This window comes from Choloepus didactylus, chromosome 16 (assembly GCF_015220235.1).
Source record: "Choloepus didactylus isolate mChoDid1 chromosome 16, mChoDid1.pri, whole genome shotgun sequence".
Classification (NCBI taxonomy): Eukaryota; Metazoa; Chordata; class Mammalia; order Pilosa; family Megalonychidae; genus Choloepus; species Choloepus didactylus.
Genome location: NC_051322.1, coordinates 44,639,150 through 44,660,492, shown reverse-complemented (window position 1 = coordinate 44,660,492; position 21,343 = coordinate 44,639,150). Strand labels below are relative to the sequence as shown.

The window sequence follows — 21,343 nt, the reverse complement described above, 5'->3', positions numbered from 1 at the left end:
AAAAAATATTCCATGCAAGATACAACCAAAAGAAAGCAGGGGTAGCTATACTAATATCAGACAAAATGGACTTTAAATGCAAAGATGTCATAAGAGACAAAGAAGGACACTATATATTAATAAAAGGGACAATTCACCAAGAAGAAATAACAATCATAAATGTTTATGCACCAATCAAGGAGCTCCAAAGAACATAAGACAAACATTGGCTAAACTGAAGGGAACAATAGACATTTCTACAATAATAGTGGAAGAATTCAATACACTACTCTCTTCTACAGATAGAACAACCAGACCAAAAAGGAAATTGAGAACCTAAACAATTTGACAATGAATTAGACTTAACAAACATATGTAGGTCATTACATCCCAAATTACCAGGATATACATTCTTCTCTGGAGCTCATGGAACATTCTCCAGGAGGGATCATATGCTGGGGCACAAAACGAGTCTCAATAAATTTTAAAAGATTGAAATTATTCAAAGCACATTCTCTGACTACAATGGAATGCAACTAGAAATCTATAAGCACCAAAGAACAAGATCTTTCACAAATATACAGAGGTTAAACAACACACTCCTAAACAACCAGTGAGTCAAAGAAGAAATTGCAAGAGAAATTGGTAAAATCTAGAGATGAATGAAAATGAGAACACAATATATCAAAACCTATGTGATACAGCAAAGGCAGTGTTGAGAGGGCAATTTATAGCTCTATATGCATACATCAAAAAGGAAGAAAGAACTAAAATCAAAGACCTAACTGAACAACTGAAGAAGCTAGATAATAATCAGCAAACTAACCCTAAAGCAAGTAGAATAAAAGAAACAACAAAGATTACAGCAGAAATAAATTATCTGGAGAACAAAAAACAATAAAGAGAATAAATAAAACCAAAAGTTGGTTCTTTGAGAAGATCAACAAGATTGACAAACCCTTAGCTAGGTGACAAAGTCAAAAATAGAGAAGACCCAAATAAAATCAGAAATGAGAGCAGGGTCATTACTATGGATCCCCAAGATGTAAAAAAAAAATCATAAGAGGACACTAAGAACAACTGCATACCAACAAACTAGACAACTTAGAGGAAACGGACAATTTCCTGGAAACACAGGAACAACATAGACTGTCCTGCGAAGAAACAGAACACCTCAACAAACCAATCACAAGCAAAGAGATCCAATCAGTCATCAAAAATCCTCCTACAAAAAAAAAAGCCCAGGACCAGATGCTTCACAGGGGAATTTTACCAAGCTTTCCAAAAAGAACTGACACCACTCCTGCTCAAACTCTTCCCAAAAAAATCTAAAAGAAACACTACCTAATTTATTTTATGAAGCTAAATCACTCTAATACCAAAACCAGATTATGATACTATAAGAAAGGAAAACTACAGGCCAATCTCATTAACGAATGTAGATGCAAAAATTCTCAACAAAGTACTTGCAAATCAAATCCAAAGGCACATTAAAAGAATTATACACCACGACCAAGTGGGGTTCATTCCAGGCATGCAAGGTAGTTCAATATAAGAAAATCAATCAGTGTAGTACAACACATTAACAAATTGAAAGGGAAAAATCAAGTGATCATCTCAATAGATGCTGAGTAAAATCATTTGACAAAATTTAACATCCTTTTTTGACTAAAAAAAAAAAAACAAAACACTTCCAAAGGTAGTAATTGAAGGAAACTTCCTCAATATGATAAAGGGCATATATGAAACCCCCACAGCCAGCATGGTATTCAATGGTGAGAGGCTAAAAGCCTTACCCCTAAGATTGGGAATGAGACAAGGATGCCCACTGTCACAACTACTATTTAATAGTGTGTTAGTAGTTCTAGCCAGAGAAATTAGGCAAGAAAAAGAAATAAAAGACATCCAAATTGGAAAAGAAGAAGTAAAACTGTCATTATTTGCAGATGCTAATCAAACCTTATATTTGGAAAATCCTGAGAAATCAACAACAAAGCTACTTGAGCTAATAAACAAATTCAGCAAAGTTGCAGGATACATGATTAATGCACAAAAACCAGTAATGTTTCTCTACACTAGAAATGACCTAGCTGAAGAGACAATCAAGAAAAAAAATTCCATTCACAATAGGAACTAAAAAAAAAAGTATCCTAGAATAAACTTAACCAAGGATGTAAAAGACCTCTACAGAGAAAATTACAAAACTTTACTCTAAGAAATCAAAGAGGACCTAAATAGATGGAAAGATATTCTGTGTACATGGATAGGAAGGCTAAACATCATTACGTGTCAACTCCACCCAAACTGATCTACAGATTCAACAGAATTCCAATCAAAATTCTAACAACCCAACTTGCAGAGTTGGAAAAGCTAGTTATCAAATTTAGTTGGAAGGGAAAGGGAACTGGAATTGCCAAAAACATTCTAAAAAAGAAGAATGAAGTAGGAGGAATTACACTTCCTGACTTTAAAGACTACTATAAAGCCACAGTAGTCAAAACAGCATGGTACTGGCACAAAAACAGACATATTGATCAATGGAATTGAATCATGAGTTCAGAAATGGAACTTCAGATCTTGAGTCAACAGATATTTTACAGTGCCCCCTAACACACTCAACTGGGACAGAATAGTCTCTTCAACAAATGGGGCTGGGACAAATAGATATCCATATCCAAAAGAATGAAAGAGGACCCCCACCTCACACCCTATACAAAAACTAACTGAAAGTGGATCAGAGACCTAAATATAAGAGCCAGTACCATAAAACTCCTAGAAGATAATATAAGGAAACATCTTCAAGTCATAGTAATAAGAGGTAGCTTCTTAGACCTTATAGCCAAAGCACAAACAACAAAAGAAAAAATAGATAAATGGGAACCCCTCAAAATCAAAAGCTTCTGTGCCTTAAAGGACTTTGTCAAAAAGGTGAAGAGGCAGCCAATTCAATGGTCGAAAATATTCGGAAACCATATATCTGATAAGAGACTGAAATTAAGCATATATAAAGAAATCCTAAAACTCAATGGCAACAGTACAAACAGCGCAATTATAAAACAGGCAAAAGACTTGAAAAGACATTTTTCCTAAGAGGAAATACAAATGGCTAAGAAATACGTAAAAAAAAATGTTCAACTTCGCTAGCTATTAGGGAAGTGCAAATCAAAACCACAATGAAATATCATCTCACACCAATAAGAATGGCTGCCATTAAACAAACAGGATGCTGGAGAGGATGTGGAGAAACTGGAACTCTTATCCACTGCTGGTGGGAATGTATAATGGTACAGCCACTGTGGAAGACACTTTGGCAGTTTCTTAGAAAACTAAATATCGAGTTACCTTATGATCTGGCACTTCCACTCCTCGGTATATACCCAGAAGATTTGAAAACAGTGACATGAACAAATATTTGCACACTGATAGTGGCATATTCACAATTGCCAAAAGATGGATATAATCCAAGTGTCCTTCAACAGACTAGTGGATAAACAAATGTAGTATATACATATAATGGAATACTATGCAGCAGTAAGAAGGAATGAGATCCAGAAACATGTGACAACATGGATGAACCTTGAGGACATAACGCTGAGTGAAATAAGGCAGACACAAAAAGAGAAATATTGTATGTTACCACTAATATGAACTCCCTGAATAATGTAAAATCAGTGTCTTAAAATGTAGAATATAGGGGACCTAGAACTAGACAGAAGCTAGAGAAGGGGGAATGATTACCTAATATGTACAGACTATTTAATTAGGTTGAGCCTAAAGGTATGGGAATGATCAGGGGTGATGATAGTTTGTTAATGGGATTGTAAGTATCAGTGTCTTATTAAAGGTGAACATGATCGAGAGGGATTGTTTAAAGGCATGTATACCACAGAACAGCACTAATATAAGTGCTTGCATGATCTACTTCTAAGGTATGATACTGATACAAAAAGTTAATAACAGAGTGATATATGGAAAAAAACTACCTATTGCAAACTATAGACTATCTTTAATAGGAATATCTTACTAGTACCACACTAAGACTATGGATAAATAATTAGGGGGTGATAAGAGATTTGGGGTAAATTGGGCTATGATAATTGTTTACAATTGAGAGTAATGATGATTGTACAACTAAGTGCAGATAATGTGAGACACTGAGTGTTTGTCTTGGACAGAATATATGCTATGTGAAATTAGAAACCCCCTACTTAATAAGTCAAGCCCTTGATCTTGAGTCTTGCTCTTGTGAAACTTGTGGTTATAAAGGGGAGGCTGAGCTTCCCTAAAATTATGTCTAAGACTCACTTCCAGAGAACTTATTTTGTTGCTCAGAATGGCCTTTCTCTATGCCAAACTCTGCAAATAAATTCACTAACCTCCCCTCTATGTGAGACACGACTTCCAGGAGAGTGAGTATCCCTGGCAATATAGGATATGACTCCCAGAAATGAGTCAAGGGATTGAGAATGCCTTCTTAACCAAAAGGGAGAAAAAGAAAAGTAACAAAATAAGGTTTCAGTGGCTAAAAGATTTCAAATAGTTGAGAGGCTATCCTGGAGGTTACTCTTATGCAAGCTTCACCTAGATATTCCAAATGGCCACAGTATGCCAAGCCCAAATCAACAGTAGTCCCAAAAATCCTACAGAATACCCTGGTCCCTATAAAAGTCTCCCTTACTAAGTTTATTTTTCAGAAACTTAAATCCACAGTGTCCCTATATCAGATAAGTCCCAAAAGCCAGAGGCAACAGCCTCTTCAAGAACACCAACCAGATGCATACTCCTTCATAATTTCAACATCCTTTTTCAATATCAACAAGTTAGGGTGGTCACTGTCCAGGTATCCCTGAAAATTGAGACAGTGATCATACAAGAGAGAGGAGTAGCAACAGACAAGACAGGAATTAACAAAGTATTATAAACACTGAATCTTTATATACATTTTTTTGTCTCTAGTGTATTAGAACAGCTAGAAGGAAATAACTGAAATGAAGGAATAGTAACTCTTTCCATTCTTTGAAATTTGCTCAATAACTACTTGTTAAATTGTACTTTGAGAGTTATCACCATTCTGTATATATATTTTACAATAAGGAAATAACTGAAACTGTGTAACTGTAAGCCATAACATTCTTCGAAATTTGCTGTATAACTACTTGTTAAATCGTAATTTGAAAGTTATCACTTTTTTGTATGTATGCTATATTTCACAATAAAAAATGTTAAAAAAAACTATTGAATGAGATTAACAACAGATTGGACACAAGAGAAGAATGTATGAACTTGAACACAGGTCTATAAAAAATTTCCAAATTAAAGTGCAGTAAGAGAAAAATATTTGGTGGGGGGGACAAAGCATCAATTATTTCTAGAATACTACTGAGCAGTCTAAAATGTGTATTTGAGATCTAAAAGGAGAGGAGACAGAATGAGAAAGAAAATATATTTAAAGAAATATCAGGGGTGATGTCATTAACATGGCAACATAAACAGCTATTGAAAACTTCTCTTGAGAGACTCAATTAAAAAAAAGGACAATTCTGAATTGTATGAAACTCTGGAAGAGGATATAAACTGGAGAAGGACCCTGCAAATGCCGAATTGAAGAAACAGAAGAATATCAGGTAGGAATCTTCCATCCCGGACCAGCTGGTCCTCTCCCCTACACCTCACTCAGTCTCATGTGGGAAAGGCACATTATCAGCAGACAAGACCCCTCAACCATGGACACAGACTACAAAATTTCTCACAGCAGTGAGACATACCCCTACTGTTTGAGATCTGGGGGACAGGGGAAGACATTTCAAGGCCCAAGTCAGTGAGGGAAAAAGAGACTGAGCAAATGTGGACAGACACTGTGTTTCCATCCCTGGATCTGAAAACCTTTCCTCCACTCTTGAGGGAAGCAGCAGCTGGCTGCTGTTTCCTTGCCTGGGGGATGGCTGGAGCACTGGGTCAACTGAGGGAGTACTTTGCCATAGGTGGAGCACCACATCGAGCCAGATTTTGGCCGGCAAAGTGAGGGCATAGGAATCCCACAATTACAGCTCACCTATGGAGATACAGCCTATGCTCGGAGGCAAAGCAGCTTCTGCGATTAATTAAGTTACCAAATGGCACTATCTCCTGGACAGTCCAGAAGGTGCAAGGGAATTGAAAAACTTTCAAAAAAATACTCCAGACCCATTCATATAGACCAGGAGCTGGTCTATATGCCTTGTATGGAAATCCAGCCCTGTTTTGGCTAAGAAATTTGGAAGACCCAACAGTTAAAGCACGGCTCTAAAACAAACCCAGGTCTTGCTGGGTAGCAGAAAGCAGAGCGTCACTGGAATCCAGTATACTTGTATTACCACACACACAGTAAACTTGCTGGGGTACCCAGTGCCTACCTCCCATCCCTGTGGCAGGCCACAGTGGGCACCTGATTTTGGGGGGAAGACTGGGGGACAGAGCCAATCTGACAACTGGCCAGTGAGAGAAAAAAATAAAAGATAGAGATCAAAGACAACCAACAGTAAAACCCTAGAAAAAGAGAGAAAGCAACCTCCAGAATAAATTACTCAAGAAAATCAGATGCTAAGCAGCAAAAATTCATGAGCCACACCAGGAAACACAAATATACGGCCCAGTGAAAGGAAGAAACTAACACCTCAACTGAGATTCAGGAGTTGAAACAACTAATTAAAGACGTTCAAACAAATCTAAATCAAATCAACGAGTTGAAAGAAAATATGACAAAAGAGATGAAGGATATAAAGAAGACACTGGGTGACCATAAGGAAGAATTCATAAACTTGAAAAAATAAATGGTACAACTTTTGGGAATGAAAAGCACAACAGAAGAGATGAAAAACACAGTGGAGACATACAATAGCAGACTTGGAGAGGAATAAGAAAGGATCAGTGAACAAGAATACAGGACATTTGAAATCCTACACACAAAAGAACAGATAGGGGAAAGAATGGGCAAAAAATATGAGCACAGTCTCAGGGAACTGAATGACAACATGAAGCATGAGAATATACATGTTATAGGTGTCCCAGAAAGAGAAGAGAAGGGAAAATGGGCAGAAAGAATAATAGAGGAAATAATCAATGAAAATTTCCCAACTCTTATGAAAGACATAAAATTATAAGTGCAAGAAGCACAGCGTACCTAATCAGAATTGATCCAAATAGACCTACTCCAAGTTACTTACTAACCAGATTTTCAAATGTCAAATATAAAGAGAGAATTCTGAAAACAGCAAGAGAAAAGTAATCTATAAGGGAAGCTCAATAAGACTAAGTGCAGATCCCTCAGCGGAAATCATAGAGGTGAGAAGGCAGTGATATGATATATTCAAGACGCTGAAAGATAACAAGTGCCAACCAAGAATCCTGTATCTGACAAAACTGTCCTTCAAAAATGAGGGAGAGTTTAAAATATTTACAGATAAACAGACACTGAGAGAGTTTGTGAACCGGAGACCTCCTCTACAAGAAATACTAAAGGGAGTGCTACAGACAGGAAAAGACAGAGAGAGAGGTTTGGAGAAGAGTGTAGAAATGAAGATATCAGGAGATAGAAAGAGGGTAGACATTGGGCATTTGATGCTAAAGGAGTATAGAATGTTCAAAAGGACTGATTGTACAGATCCAAAAACTGATAGCACAATACTGTGTGATGGTTGCACAAATATTGTAAGTACCCTGAACAAAGATGACTGTGAGTATGGTTGAAAGAGGAAGGTTATGGGGTAGGTATGACACCAAAAGAAAAGATAAAAGAAAAAGACTGGGACTGTATAACTTAGTGAAACCTAAAGTGGTCAATGATTGTGATCAAATGTACAAATAGAATGTTTTTACGTGAGGAAGAACAAATGAATGTCAACTTAGCCAGGTGTTGAAAATGGGATGTTATTGGGGAAAAAATACAGTCGATGCAAACCAGAGTCTAGAGTTAACAGTAACATTGTAATATGCTTCCATTAACTGTAACAAAGGCAATATACCAAAGCTAAATGTTTAAAAGAGGGGGATATAAGGGAGAGGTATGGGCCTCTTGGCATTTGTGTTGTTGTCTGAACCTTTAATTTTATTTTTTCTTTTATGTTTTTTTCAGTCATCATTTTTTTTTTCTCTTTTCTTTTTTCTCCTCTTCCTCTTTCTTTGCAGAAGAAATGGAAATGTCCTCATACAGATTTTGGTGGTGAATGTATAACTATGTGATTATACTGGGAACAGTGTTTTAAAACTTTAACTTCTGTGTGAGACCAAAGGAAGAGATGTTTATTTTGTGCAATCTATATTTTCTATAGCACACTATATGACTGAACTTGTATGGTCAATTTATTCAAACACTAAAATTACATAGAACTTGGAATATGGAGTGAGATCGTGTTGGTTTGTACAGGTTAGTGTGAAGCCCTGATACATCTCAGAGTAATTTGGGCAGGGAATAAAAGTGTATATGCAAATCCCCCTTGAGGGACTTGGGAAAAATGTTGAAATATTAAACATCCCCACCTGGTGAACTACTGATATTCTCAAAAGCATTGGGAACTACCAATTTAGAATGCCTAGCCCTCGATCTTGGGGCTTGCCCTTATGAAGCTTAATATTGCAAAGGAGAGGCTAAGCCTACTTATAATTGTGCCTAAGATTCACCCCCAAAGAACCTCTTTCGTTGCTCAGATGTGGCTTCTCTCTCTAAGCCAATTCGGGAGGTAAACTCACTGCCCCCACCCCCACCCCCTACGTGGGACATGTCTCCTAGAGGTGTAAATCTCCCTGGCAACATGGGACATGACTCCCAGGGATGAACCTGAACCTGGCATGGAGGGACTGGGAAAGTCTTCTTGGACCAAAAGGGGGAAGAGAAATGAAACAAAATTAAGTTTCAGTGGCTGAGAGATTTCAGATGGAGTTGAGAGGACACTCTGGAGGTTATTCTTATGCATTAATATAGATATCCCTCTTTAGTTTTTAGTATATTAGAATAGCTAGGAGGAAACACTTGAAACTATTGAACTGCAACCCAGTAGCCTTGATTCTTGAAGATTTATAACTATGTAGCTTACACTGTGTGACTGCATGATTGTGAAAACCTTGTGGCTCCCACTCCCTTTATCCAGCGTATGGACAGATAAGTAGAAAAATGTGGACAAAAAGTAAATGGATAAAGGGAGGGATGGGAGGATGGGATGCTTTGGGTCTTCTTTTTTACTTTAATTTTTATTCTTATTCTTATTTTTTTGTGGTAATGAAAATGTTCACAAATTAATTGTGGTGATGAATGCACAACTATATAATGGTACTGTGAACAACTGATTGTACACTTTGGATGAATTTATGGTATGTGAATATATCTCAATAAAACTGAATTTAAAATAAAAGAAAAAAAGGAAAGAAATATTGGATAATTTTTTTTCCCAGATTTAAACAAAACATTGACTCAGTTCTGATTTCTCAGCAATCACCAAGAAAGATACATATACACACACATACACACACACACACACATTTAGGCATGTCCTAGTCAAACTGTTGGAAAGCATTAAAGAAAAAAATCTTAAAAGGTGTTGGAGGAAAAAAAATGTAATTTTCAGGAAACAGCCATAAGATTGATGGAAAACTTATAACAACAGTCAAAGCTACATGATGATGGAACTGACATCTTTTTAAAACAGAAAAAAAGTTTTATATCTAGTGAAAACATCTTTTAAAAGTGAAGATGACAGCTGAAAAAGAAGTTTCAATGAATTTAAAAGGATTGAAGACATGCAAAGTATGTTGTCTGACCACAATGGAATGAAATTAGATATCAATAACAGAAGGAAATTAGGGAAATTCACAAATACATGGAAATTAAACAACGCACTCCCAAATAAACAATGGATCAAAAAAGAAATCAAACAGGAAATTAGAAAATACTTTCAGATAAATGAAAACAAAAACACAACATACCAAAACTTACAGCATCCAGCTAAAGCAACACTTAGAGAAAAATTTATAGTAGTAAATACCTATATTGAAAAAGGAAGATCTCAAACCAATAACTTAACCTTCCACCTAAGACATTAGAAAAAGAAAAGCAAACAGAAAAAAGGAAATAATAAAGATTAGAGTGTATATAAATGACAGAGAATAAAAAAAAAGAGAAATCAATTAAACCAAAAGTTGGTTCTTTGGAAATATCAACAGAATTGACAAACCTTTAGCAAAACAGACCAAGGAAAAAGGCAGTAGATGCAAATTATTAAAATTAGGAGTGGAAGAGAACCTCCCTCCTGACCTTTTAGAAATATAAAAGATCATAAGGGAATATTATATGCAATTATATGCAAATTAGATAAGCTAGATAAAATGTACACATTCCTAGAAAGACAAATTTCCAAAACTGACTCAAGTAGATCTCAAAAATCTGGATAGATCCATAATAAGTAAAAAGAGATTGAATTACTAATTTTTAAACTACACACACACACACACACACACACACAAACACACACACACACACACACACACAACACACAGAGCCATGGTCCAAATGGCTTCACTGGTGAATTCTACCAAACGTTTAAAGAATTGACACCAATCCTTCCAGATATAGAATAGGAAGGAACGTTTGTTCTCTGAGGCTAATAGTGCATTGATACCATAACCAGCCATAGGCATTGTAAGAAAAGAAAACTAAACACCAATATCTCTTATGAATATAGATGCAAAAATTCCCAATAAGTAGTAGCAAACCAAATCCACCAACATATAAAAAGGATAATACACCATGACTAAGTACAATTTATCCTTGGAATGCATCTTGGTTCAACAAAGGAAAACCAATGTATTACATTATAATTAATAGAATAAAGGATGAAAAACACATGATCATCTCAATAGATGCAAAAAGAGGCATTTGACAAAATCCAGCATTCATTCATGATTTAAAACAGAACAAAACAAAACAACAAACTATGAATAAAAGGGAACTTTCTCAGCCTAAGGGCATTTATGGAAAATCCACAGCCACCATCATATGTAATGGTGAAAAACTGAATGCTTTCCCTGTAAAAACATGAACAAGACAAGGATGTCCACTATCACCACTTCTATTCGACATTATACTAGAGATTCTAGCCCAGGCAATCGGGCAAGGAAAAGAAATGAAAGACATCCAGATTAGAAAAGAAGAAGTAAAATGATCTTTATTTTCAGATGACATGATCCTATATATAGGAAACACTAAGTAATACACTAAAAAACTAGGATTAATAAATGAGTTCATCAAGGTGGTGGGATACAAGATCAGTATACAAAAATACAAAAAATCAATTGTATTTCCATACACTAGCAATGAGAAATCTAAAAATGAAATTAAGAAAACAAATCCATTTACAATAGGATCAAAAATAATAAAATAGTTAAGAATAAATTTAACAAAATGTTGCCAGACTTATGCACTGAATAATTCACATCATTACTGAAAAAAATTAAAGAAGATCTAAATAAAGGGAAAGACATTATATGTTCATGGATCAGAAGACAGTATTGTTAAGATGACAATACTCTCCAAATTGATCTACAAATTCAACTCTTTCCAGATCAGTGGGATAGAATTGAGAGTCCAGAAATAAACCCTCACATTTATGGTCAACTGATTTTCAAAAAGGATGCCAAGACAGTTTAATAAGGAAAGACTGGTCTTTTCTACAAATTGTGCTGGGACAACTGGATATCCACATGCAAAAGAATGAATCTTACACCATATAAAAAATTAACTCAAAATGTATCAAAGACCTAAATATAAGTGCTAAAGAATATTAAATTCTTAAAAGAAAACATGGGTTTAATTTCGTGACTTCATATTAGGCAGTGGCTTCTTAGATATGACACCAAAAACAAAGGCAACAAAAGAAGAATTAGATAAATTGGACTTCATCAAAACTAAAAAGTTTTGGACTTCAATGACATCAAGAAAGGGAAAAGTCAACCCATGATGGGAGAAAATATTCTGACTCATATTCAGAATACATAGAAATCTCTTACAACTCAACAATAAAAGACATAACCCAATTAAAAACTGGGCAAAAGATTTAAATATTTTTCCAAATAAAATACATGAATGACCAATAAGCACATGGAAAGATGCTCAGCATCATTAGTCATCAGGGAAATTCAAATCACAACTACAATGAGATACCACTTCACACCCACTAGGATGGTTAGAATGCAAAAGATAGACAATAACAAATGTTGGTGAGAATGTGGAGAAATTGGAACCCTCATACATTGCTGTTTAGAATGTAAAATGGTGCAGCTGCTTTGGAAAACAGCTTGGAAATGCCTCAAAAAATTAAACATAGAGTTGCCATATGACCCAGCAACCCCACTGCTAGGTATACCCCAAAGAACTGAAAACATACGTCCACACAAATACGTATACAGAAATGTTCATGGCAACATTATTCATAATAGTTAAAAAGAAACAACCCAAATGTCCATCAGCCAATGAAAGGATAAATAAAATTTGGTATATTCATATAGTGGAATATTATTGGGCAGTAAAAAGAATTGTTCTAAAGCATGCTTCAACTTGGATGAAACTTAAGCCATGTGAAAGAAAGCAGACACAAAAGACGACATATTGTATGATTCCACATATATGAAATGTCCAGATTAGGCATCCATAGACACAGAGAGTAGATTGGTGGTTCCCAGGGATGGGGATGGGGCATGACTGGTAATGAGTACATTTATTTTTGAGATTATGAAAATGTTCTGGCATTATTAGAGATGGTTTCACAACTTTTTGAATACACTAAAAATTGAACAAAACACTTTAAAAATAAATTTAAAAAAAAGATGAAGGTGAAATAAACACATTTCCACATAAATAAAAATGGGGAGACTCTTTTGCCAGCAGTTCTGAACTATAAGAAATGTGAAAAGAAGTTCTTCAGACTGAAAAGAAATGGCAGCAGATGGAAATTCAGATCCAAAAAAATAGTGAAGAGCATTGGAAATGGTAAATATATAAGTAAACATAAAAACCATTTTTCTTAAATTCTTTAAAATTATTTAGAGCCAAGAAGATCATTCATTACAGGTTTTATAACATGTAGAAGTAAAATACATGACAATAGCACAAAGAACAGGAAGGGATGGAAATGGAATTATATTGTCTTAACATTCTTACCTTAGACATGAAATGTTAACCATTAATATTATTAAGTATATAAAAATATATTAAGTATAATTATTAATTAAAGGTAGATCAATAGGGATGCTTATTATAATCCCTAGAAAAACCACTGGAAAGATAAAAAGATATAGCTAAAAAAGCTGTATTTACCTTACCACTAGGGAAAGAACAATCAAAATACATGAAACAACAGTTTTCAAGACCCTCAATGTCAGGCAACAAAGGACAGTGGTCCCTGAGAGATAGGCAGCACACTAACACGCTAGATGAGCCTTACAATTGCTCCAGTTTATTGCCCTGAGAAAATCTCCAGACTATGGTGCAAGGAGAGGGAACCGAAGAAGAGCTAGTGAACTTCCTGAATTGAGGTGGAGAGAGACCCAGGAAGCTGGAGTCTCTGGGACAGAGTAACAGAGAGGAGACAGATGCCTGGAGGGAGAACTCCATACATCTGCAGAGGATTCCCATAAGGCAATCAGTACAAAACTGATAGTACACGCCTGTGAAGAAGGGAAAGAATCGCCCAACAGAATTAGTGCAGGGCTCAGCAATCACACAGTTCCAGGAACCATGCCTTTTCCCACTAGTCAAACCAAATAAACTTATAATGTGTGGGGCATTTGGGGGAGTTCTCATCAAGATTTTGTTTCAGTAGTAAGGAAAAATTAGCCCTAAACTAATTTTTTGTTGTTGTTTAGGTGGATCCCAAGTGGTGTGGGAAGGAGAGGAGCTCCGAAACAAGCTCAAGGTTGAATATCAGAATGAAACTACTACTTGGGATCCACCTAAAAAACAATAAAAGCAAAACTCTACAGGAGCACACTATTTCCAATTAATATAACTGCATACCAGAATAAAGCTCAAGAAGATATATTAGAATACAAAAATGCCCAGTACCCAAAAGGTAAAATTTGGTTCCAACTATAAGGCATTCTGGAAAAAGCAAAACTATAGGCACAGTTAAAATATCAGTGTGGAACTGGTTTATCGAGGAGCCTTAACTTGAAACAGTTTTGCTCATTCCCATAACTGGTCCCCAACCAGTTAGCCCAGTTACACAACTGGATAACTTTTTGGCCACCTTTAGCTGTTTTGTTCTGATATTCAGCCTTGAGCTTGTTTCGGAGCTCCTCTCCTTCCACAGTACTTTTGGTCAGGGATGGATGTCCCCATCATCTTCACCCTTTTTCTTCCCTGCACTTCCCCTCAAGTACAGGGTGGGCACAGAACTATGAAGCCAATTCCCAGCCTGTGGGTTCCTTTGCCATCCCACCTCTTGCCTTTTAGGAACTAAGGACCCCTCTACCAGGCATCTCCTCTGCCTTCCGTTCAGGTGGGAGGGAAGGCCCAGCAAGTCCACTGCCTGAGCAGATGAGCAGGGCTTGAGTGCCAATGCCAGCCTCCCCTAGGGCAGGAAGCTGGTTCTATCGAGAAGGGCCTAGGCCCCCGGCCCTGGCTTCACAAGGGACACACCCTAGGGAAGGAGAGAGGCTGGCTGTTCCTCTAAAGGGCTGGCTCCTCTTGCCCCTTCCACCATCCCTGTACAGACACTGGGGTTGAGGATGATACACGTCTGAAGGCAGAGGATCATGAACCGGCACTTCCCTGCAAGCAAGTGAGGAAAGGGCTGTCCCAGAGCTCAAGATCTTGGCTTATAAGCAGTGAGGAACTTCTCACTTTCTGTCCTCAGCTTTGGGCCTTTGCCAGATTTCAGACAGCAGGCAACAACACACTGCACATCCATGTGTGCAGGGTTGGGGAACAGTCTCTGCTCACAATTGTGACATTTGAGGGGCCAGAGTTAGGGAGTCAGCTGTGAAAGGAGACCATCTGGCACAGTGGAGAAAGCAGAGGCTTTAAACTCAGATGGTGAGAGACATCAAATCAAAAGTGGACACTTAACCACTGAGTGACCTTTAGCAAGCAAGGTCTTTGATTTAGTTTGTTAAAGCTGCTGAAATGCAATATACCAGAAATGGACTGGCTTTTAATAATGGGGATTTATTAGCTTACACGCTTACGGTTCTGAAGTCATGAAAATATCCAAATCAAGGCATCATCAGATGACACCTGGACTCATGAAGACAGGTTATTGACTATCCAGGCTCCTCTATCACATGGCAAGGCACATGGTGGTGTCTGCTAGTCCTTCTCTCCCAGGTTTTGCTGCTTTCAGGTTCTGGCTGTCCCATCTGTGGCTTTCTTTCTGAGCTTCTTTTCATGTCCTTCTCTCTCAGCTTCTGTCTATTTCTCTCTCTTTCATCCTCTTATAAAGGACTCCAGTAAGAGGATTAAGTCCCAACTGGGGCCTGCCTTAACTGAAATAACCTAATCAAAAGGCACCACCCACAATAGGTCTACACCCACAAGAATACATTAGCTTTAAGACCATGATTAGCTCTAGGAACATGATTCAGCTTCAAACTATCACAGTCACTAACCTCATTGGGCCTTAATCTTTTCATCTCTAAAGTGCCTGCCTCCATGGGGAGTAAAATGCCATCATGGAGATGGCATTAGCAAATGATTTTCCCTTCCACTGTTCTCAGTTCTTCTAGGAATGGTGCCTGTGGTGGGGCGGCTGTACCTAGCTGTGTAGCCAAAACATACCAAGAACTCTCGCCAGCTGGGCAACTGGAAAAGGATCCAGTCCAGAAGAATATAAATCTGGTCCCATTTAGCCAATACATGACTTGACTCAACTCTACCAAAGAAACATTTAAAACTGCAAAAGGTGAAGAGAAGCGATCTGTAATACAGGACACTATTTCTTCTTCCCTGCCCCCCTTTTCAGCACTTCCTATAAGTCCAGACAACAAGATTCCATCCTGCACCCTGAACATACGTCCAAGAAGGCTGGAACACAAATTACAGATGGCTTGAGTGATGGAAAGCTGACCAAGAAAGGTCACAAGAGAGAAAAAGAAATGACACAATCTCCCTCAAGAATGCAGACGCAAAACTCCTAGATAAAATTCAACATGCGATTAAAACAGTAATTCACTACAATCAAGTCTGGATTGTCTTAAAATGTAATTATGGTTCAACAGAAAATTTATTAATGTATTGAACCAACAGATTCTTGATAAAACGTTTCTAATAAAAACTTGTTGCAAAAGCATGTGTTCAACATGCTTTTTTTTAAAAAAAGTACTTATACTTGGAAAACATAATTTCAAACAATAGCCAAAATTTTATTTTAGATAAAACCCTAGAGACTTTGCTATTTAAATCACAAGCAAAACAAGGATGCCTGCTATCATCATTACTACTGAATATTGTTCAGGAAGTTCTGGACAATACATTAACACTGAATCAGAAAGGAGAGGCAAAAATATCATCGAGAAAAACAATTTGTTTTCATTATTTGCAGACAACTGTCATTTGTGTGTTCATTAATTCACCAAGTGTGCACTGAGGGCCTCCTCTGTGTTCCACGCCATTCAAGGCAGCAGGGCTCAAAATACCAAACTCCTGTCCTCATGGAGTTCTGTGTGTGTGTGTGTGTGTGTGTGTGTGTGTGTGTGTGTGTGTGTGTGTGTGTGTGTGTGTGTGTGTGTGTGTGTGGTGTTTATGTCAGAGAGAGAGAGAGAGAGTGTGTGTGTGTGTGTGAATAAATAGGAGACCAATAAAGAATGTGCCTTGAAGAAAAAGAAAGCAGCTGGCAGAGTGACAGAAAAAGGAGGCCTTTCTAAAGCATATCCTTCTTCCAAGGCATGAGGAAGTTCAGGGCGTGGAAGATAGAGGATGGTGGAGGAGCTGGGCTGAGGCACCCTGCCCATTGAGACCCCCTCCCAATGGTGGTCCCTGAGCAGCATCAGAGGCCCTTCTGAAGCTCAATGGAGCTTCCAAGCAGACAGGCCTGGGGTCTCTGTCCATGTCAGTGGCCCCTGGCAATCTCCCAGCTCTCTGAATCCTGGCTTCATCTGCTGAAACAGAAGGGAACTGATGCAGCTCTGGGCCTGGCACAGGAGGTGCTCAGGTCCCCCTCTCCCCCAAGCCCTGATGGGCGTCCCTGGGTTGCAGCTTGCAGGAGGTTGGCAAACATCAGAAGTTCCCATGTTGGAGCTCCCTGTTCCTCGGTGTCTCCAATAGGTCTGGACTGTGTATGCTTCTACTCTGTCCCTTGGGTCCAGCCCTCCCCCTCAGGCCCTGGCTATAGCCGGGTGGGACCTCCTTTAGCTGTTGTACCCAATGCTGGCTCAGCTTTCCTGCTACCTCCCTTCTCCATCCACTGCACACACACCCCTGAGCAGCCAGACCCACCTTGGGAAGACAAAGGGCAAACAACGGTGGACAAGGTCCACACACCTTCCCTTAGGAAGGTTGAGGCCCAACACATTGGGTGCAGAGCAGAAACCCCTATTTGTTTGTTGACTGACCAGATGACCTTAGCATGAACAAAGATACACGTGAATGTTACCCTCAAATTTTCACAGTCCAGCAGGGGAGACTGTCATAAAATAAACAATTGCCAGCAAAATAAGGACCAGGAAGGAACAATGTAGAATTCTGTGGGAGCTGTGGTCTGAGCTGGGGCTGTAGGGAAGTGGTCAGATAGGCTTCCCTGAGGAAGTGAGATTTAAGTTGAGACCTAAAGGATGAGAAAGGGTTGGCTGGGTGAAGAGTAGAAGAAAGCATGTTCCAGATGGAGGGACCAACAGGCACAGAGGTATACACAGCTCCTGTCATGGCCCTTCCTCAGCTCGGATCTCCTCAGTGGCTTCCTGTGACTTCTGCCCAGCCAAGCCCACACCCCTCAGCTAAGGGCCTCTGTGCCAGGCCCCGGATCTTCCGTCAGATTCTGCTGAAGATGCAGCTCTCCCTCAGAGCTCAGGATCCAGCCAAATGGGCTATCTGTGTTCCCCGAGCCTGTCCTGTGTTCCCAACTCCATGCCTTTGTTCCTGGGCTGTGGTTCCCCAAAGAATGCTGCCACCTCTCACTCCACCTGTTACAATCCTTCCCTTGGCTCCGATTCTAGGTGAGATAGAGCATGCGCACTCCACCTGTCTCTCCCACTGAAGGCAATTATGAACTCTGGACAGCATGCATGGGCAGCTGGGGACTCTGGGATGTAAATTGTGGCAGGTGGATTGGAGAAGGAGACAGAAACTCAAATACTCAAAAACTCAAAATACCACAGAAATAGTGGTGAGTTTACCACTTTTGTTCTTTCAGGATCCCTCTGGCTGGCCTTGAGACAGCCCAAAACCTGGAAATAGGTGCAGGTAGTGATGGCCGTGATCCAGGCAGGGAAGGCTTGATCCCCAGTTTGATTCAGCAGGTTTCGTCAGTGTGCATCTTCATCAGTGACACCAACTGTCCAATAAGCAGCCTTGATTTGTGTCCACAACTTGCTGCCCCAAAGAGGGTTGTATGTAGTCTGCCCATCTAGAGTCTTCCAAGTGGCAGAACAGATGGCCATGCCATTGGTAACAGGTTAGTAAAAATGCAGCAGACCCATCAAGGGACTATTGACCATGGCCATTAGGACTGCCTTGGGTTCTGCTCACTGAGCAGAGCAGTCACATTCACTTTCTGTTTGATGGAGATGGCACTGAGGCTGAACTGGACACCTTCAGGCTTCAACTTGGCTAACCATCAGCAAACTAGGCCCAGGCATTCAGGGCAATCTCTGTGCATCGAGGACCCCACTGAGCCAGAGGCTTTGCTTTAGGCAGTGGAGGTGGAGATAACGTTTCCCCTAAAGTAGCTGCAGCCACTTTTTCGTGCAAAGCCAAGATGGTGCTAGAGCTGGGCCAACTGCACTCTTGAATACACCATTTCCTTCTTCCTGTTGAGGTTTGTTGGGCTCTTACCTCCTTGTTAGTCAAGTCTGAGTTGATCCACCCCAAACTGGGGATGTCAGGCCAGAGAGTCACAAGGCATCTCCATGAGTCAGGTGTTCTGTTTCAACAAGAGCTTGTTGGCAGCTTCCTTTTAAAAATAAAAGGGTGGCGTTTATTTGGTAGCTCGCCCGGCAGGTGGCGCTGTTATACAAGGAAATGGCCTCCGAGCACACCAGTGGCCATTGACTCTAACTGATTTCACTTTCTCTTGCGGGATTCTATGTTGTTTCCGCTGGATTGCCTGGGGCAGGGAGGCAAGTCGGAGAGTTGGGGTGGGGTGGGGTGGCAATCTGCATGTTCCACCAGCACCCTGTACATGCAGAAGTCCCGAATGGGGGGATCTCTGTTGACCCTTACGGAATGCGGACACATCAGCTCCTCTACACTCACAACAGTTCAGTGAATCTGCCCAAAGGACCCGACCCCACCCACAAGGTCACTTAAGCTTTCCTTCCCCTCTGTAAACTGTGCCCAAACCCCATCAGTTCTCTATGGGGAGAATTTTTCTCTATGGGGATGCAGACCAAAGAGTCTGACATGTGCACAAGTCAGGGACTACGGTGACAACCAGGAGGAGAAGTTACTTACCACCAGGAGGGAGCTGGAAAGGGCAGAGGCAAGGGACACTAGCCCCTGGGGAATGGGGGGCTAATTGTTGGCCTTTCTCCGCCCTTGATCCCTTGCTCCAGGGTCCATATCTGAGCTGGCGCTGCTTCCTGCCCCACGCCTGCTGCGGTGGCCCTCCACCTCAGTCTGTCCTCATCGCTGACCAAGCCAGGCTGTGGCAGAAGCCAGGTGCGCAGGTGGGACCCGCTCTGGGCTCTGCATTCACTTATGTTTTTGAGCAGCCACCTGCTTGCAGTCCAACCAACCAAACTTTTAATATTTTTTCTTCACACCAAAGCACTTATTTCACCTTTGGGGAATTCTTGGCTCAACAGCCACAACCACATTAAACTTCAACTATGGCCTTGGACCTTGCTGCCCTGTTGTCATAGGAACATTCCTTCCTTCATCCACCTAGAGGAGAGTGAAGAAAATCTTAGGCACTATTTGGGCAGCTTGTTTCAACCGTGCTCTTGTTTTGAACTTCTACATATTAATTCAATTTTTGTTCATTAACAGGATGTTCTGGTTTGCTAATGCTGCCAGAATGCAAACCACGAGAAATGGATTGGCTTTTATAAAAGGAGGTTTATTTGGTTACACTGTTACAGTAGTAAGGCTATAAAGTGTCCAAGGTAATGCATCAATAATCAGGTATCTTCACTGGAGGATGGCCAATGGCATCCGGAAAACCTCTGTTAGCTGGGAAGGCATGTGGCTGGCATCTGCTTGCTCTCAGGTTGCGTTTCAAAATGGTGTTCTCCAAAATGTCTGCATCAACTTCCAACGGCCGTCTTCAAAATGTCTGTCTCAGCTACAGCAGTGAGCTCCTTATGTCTGAGCTTATATCAAGCTCTAGTTAACTAATCAAGGCCCACGCTGAATGCGTGTGGCCACATCTCCATGAAAATACTGAACCAATAGGTTCCAACCTAATCCACACTAATACGTCTGCCCCCACAAGATTGCATTAAAGAATATGGCTTTTTCTGGGGGGACATAATACAAACTAGCACACAGGTCAGTGAGAGATTGTGATCCCCACCCACCCCAGGGGCTAGAGCATTCTCCACTAGTTTCTAAGCAGTTTCTCATATCCCTGAACCAGGTTGTAGAGTGCTTTTTTCTTCTTCTTCCAAAAAGGCACATCCCTGTCAGCATCTTGTCCTCTTTGCCAGAACATTTGGGTCAGGGATTTGATTTTACCCTCCTTACAAACTGATGATTTAGGCCATTACTATTTCATGGATGCTGGCAAAAGACAAAACACTCCTGGGGCAGAGACGAAGGACTTTATTTCAGGGCACAGAAAGCAACATGAGGATCAATATAATGTATTGGGACCCCTTGACCCCATATCCCAGGGGCCCAAATGATACGTGTACATATTGGGTTGAGTTACAGGAGAGGAACAATTAACTTGGGGGAATCCACTGCTTTATAGAAGCAGTAAGCAAGCCTACTCATTGAGGAGATAAAGACATCACCAAGTCAACGATCCTGAGAAATGGTCAAAGTAAAGCAGTGGTCAGGACCTTGCAGTCTTGGCACACACAGCAGGAGGCATATGAGAGCAGAGCCCCCAAGGAGACCTGCCCCTCTCCACATGCAGGCATGGCCTGATCCTAGGCAGCTACCAAAGACACTGAGTACTGAACTAAGGGGTAGACCCGAGCCCTGGCCTGAGATTGGCCACAGGAGGGTGCCCACATGAAACAG

At 39.9% G+C, this 21,343-nt stretch overlaps 1 long non-coding RNA gene across 1 annotated transcript in view; it reads right to left on the bottom strand.

Moving 5' to 3' along the window:
* LOC119511172 overlaps nucleotides 1-19,818 on the bottom strand; it is a 101,143-nt gene extending 81,325 nt beyond the window's left edge. Inside the window, exons 1-2 of the long non-coding RNA XR_005212173.1 lie at nucleotides 19,607-19,818; nucleotides 18,331-19,106 (exon numbers count right to left, since the gene is read on the bottom strand). This is a non-coding gene — a long non-coding RNA (uncharacterized LOC119511172). The remainder of the gene's footprint in view (nucleotides 1-18,330; nucleotides 19,107-19,606) is intronic.
* Between the last annotated feature and the right edge of the window lie 1,525 nt (nucleotides 19,819-21,343).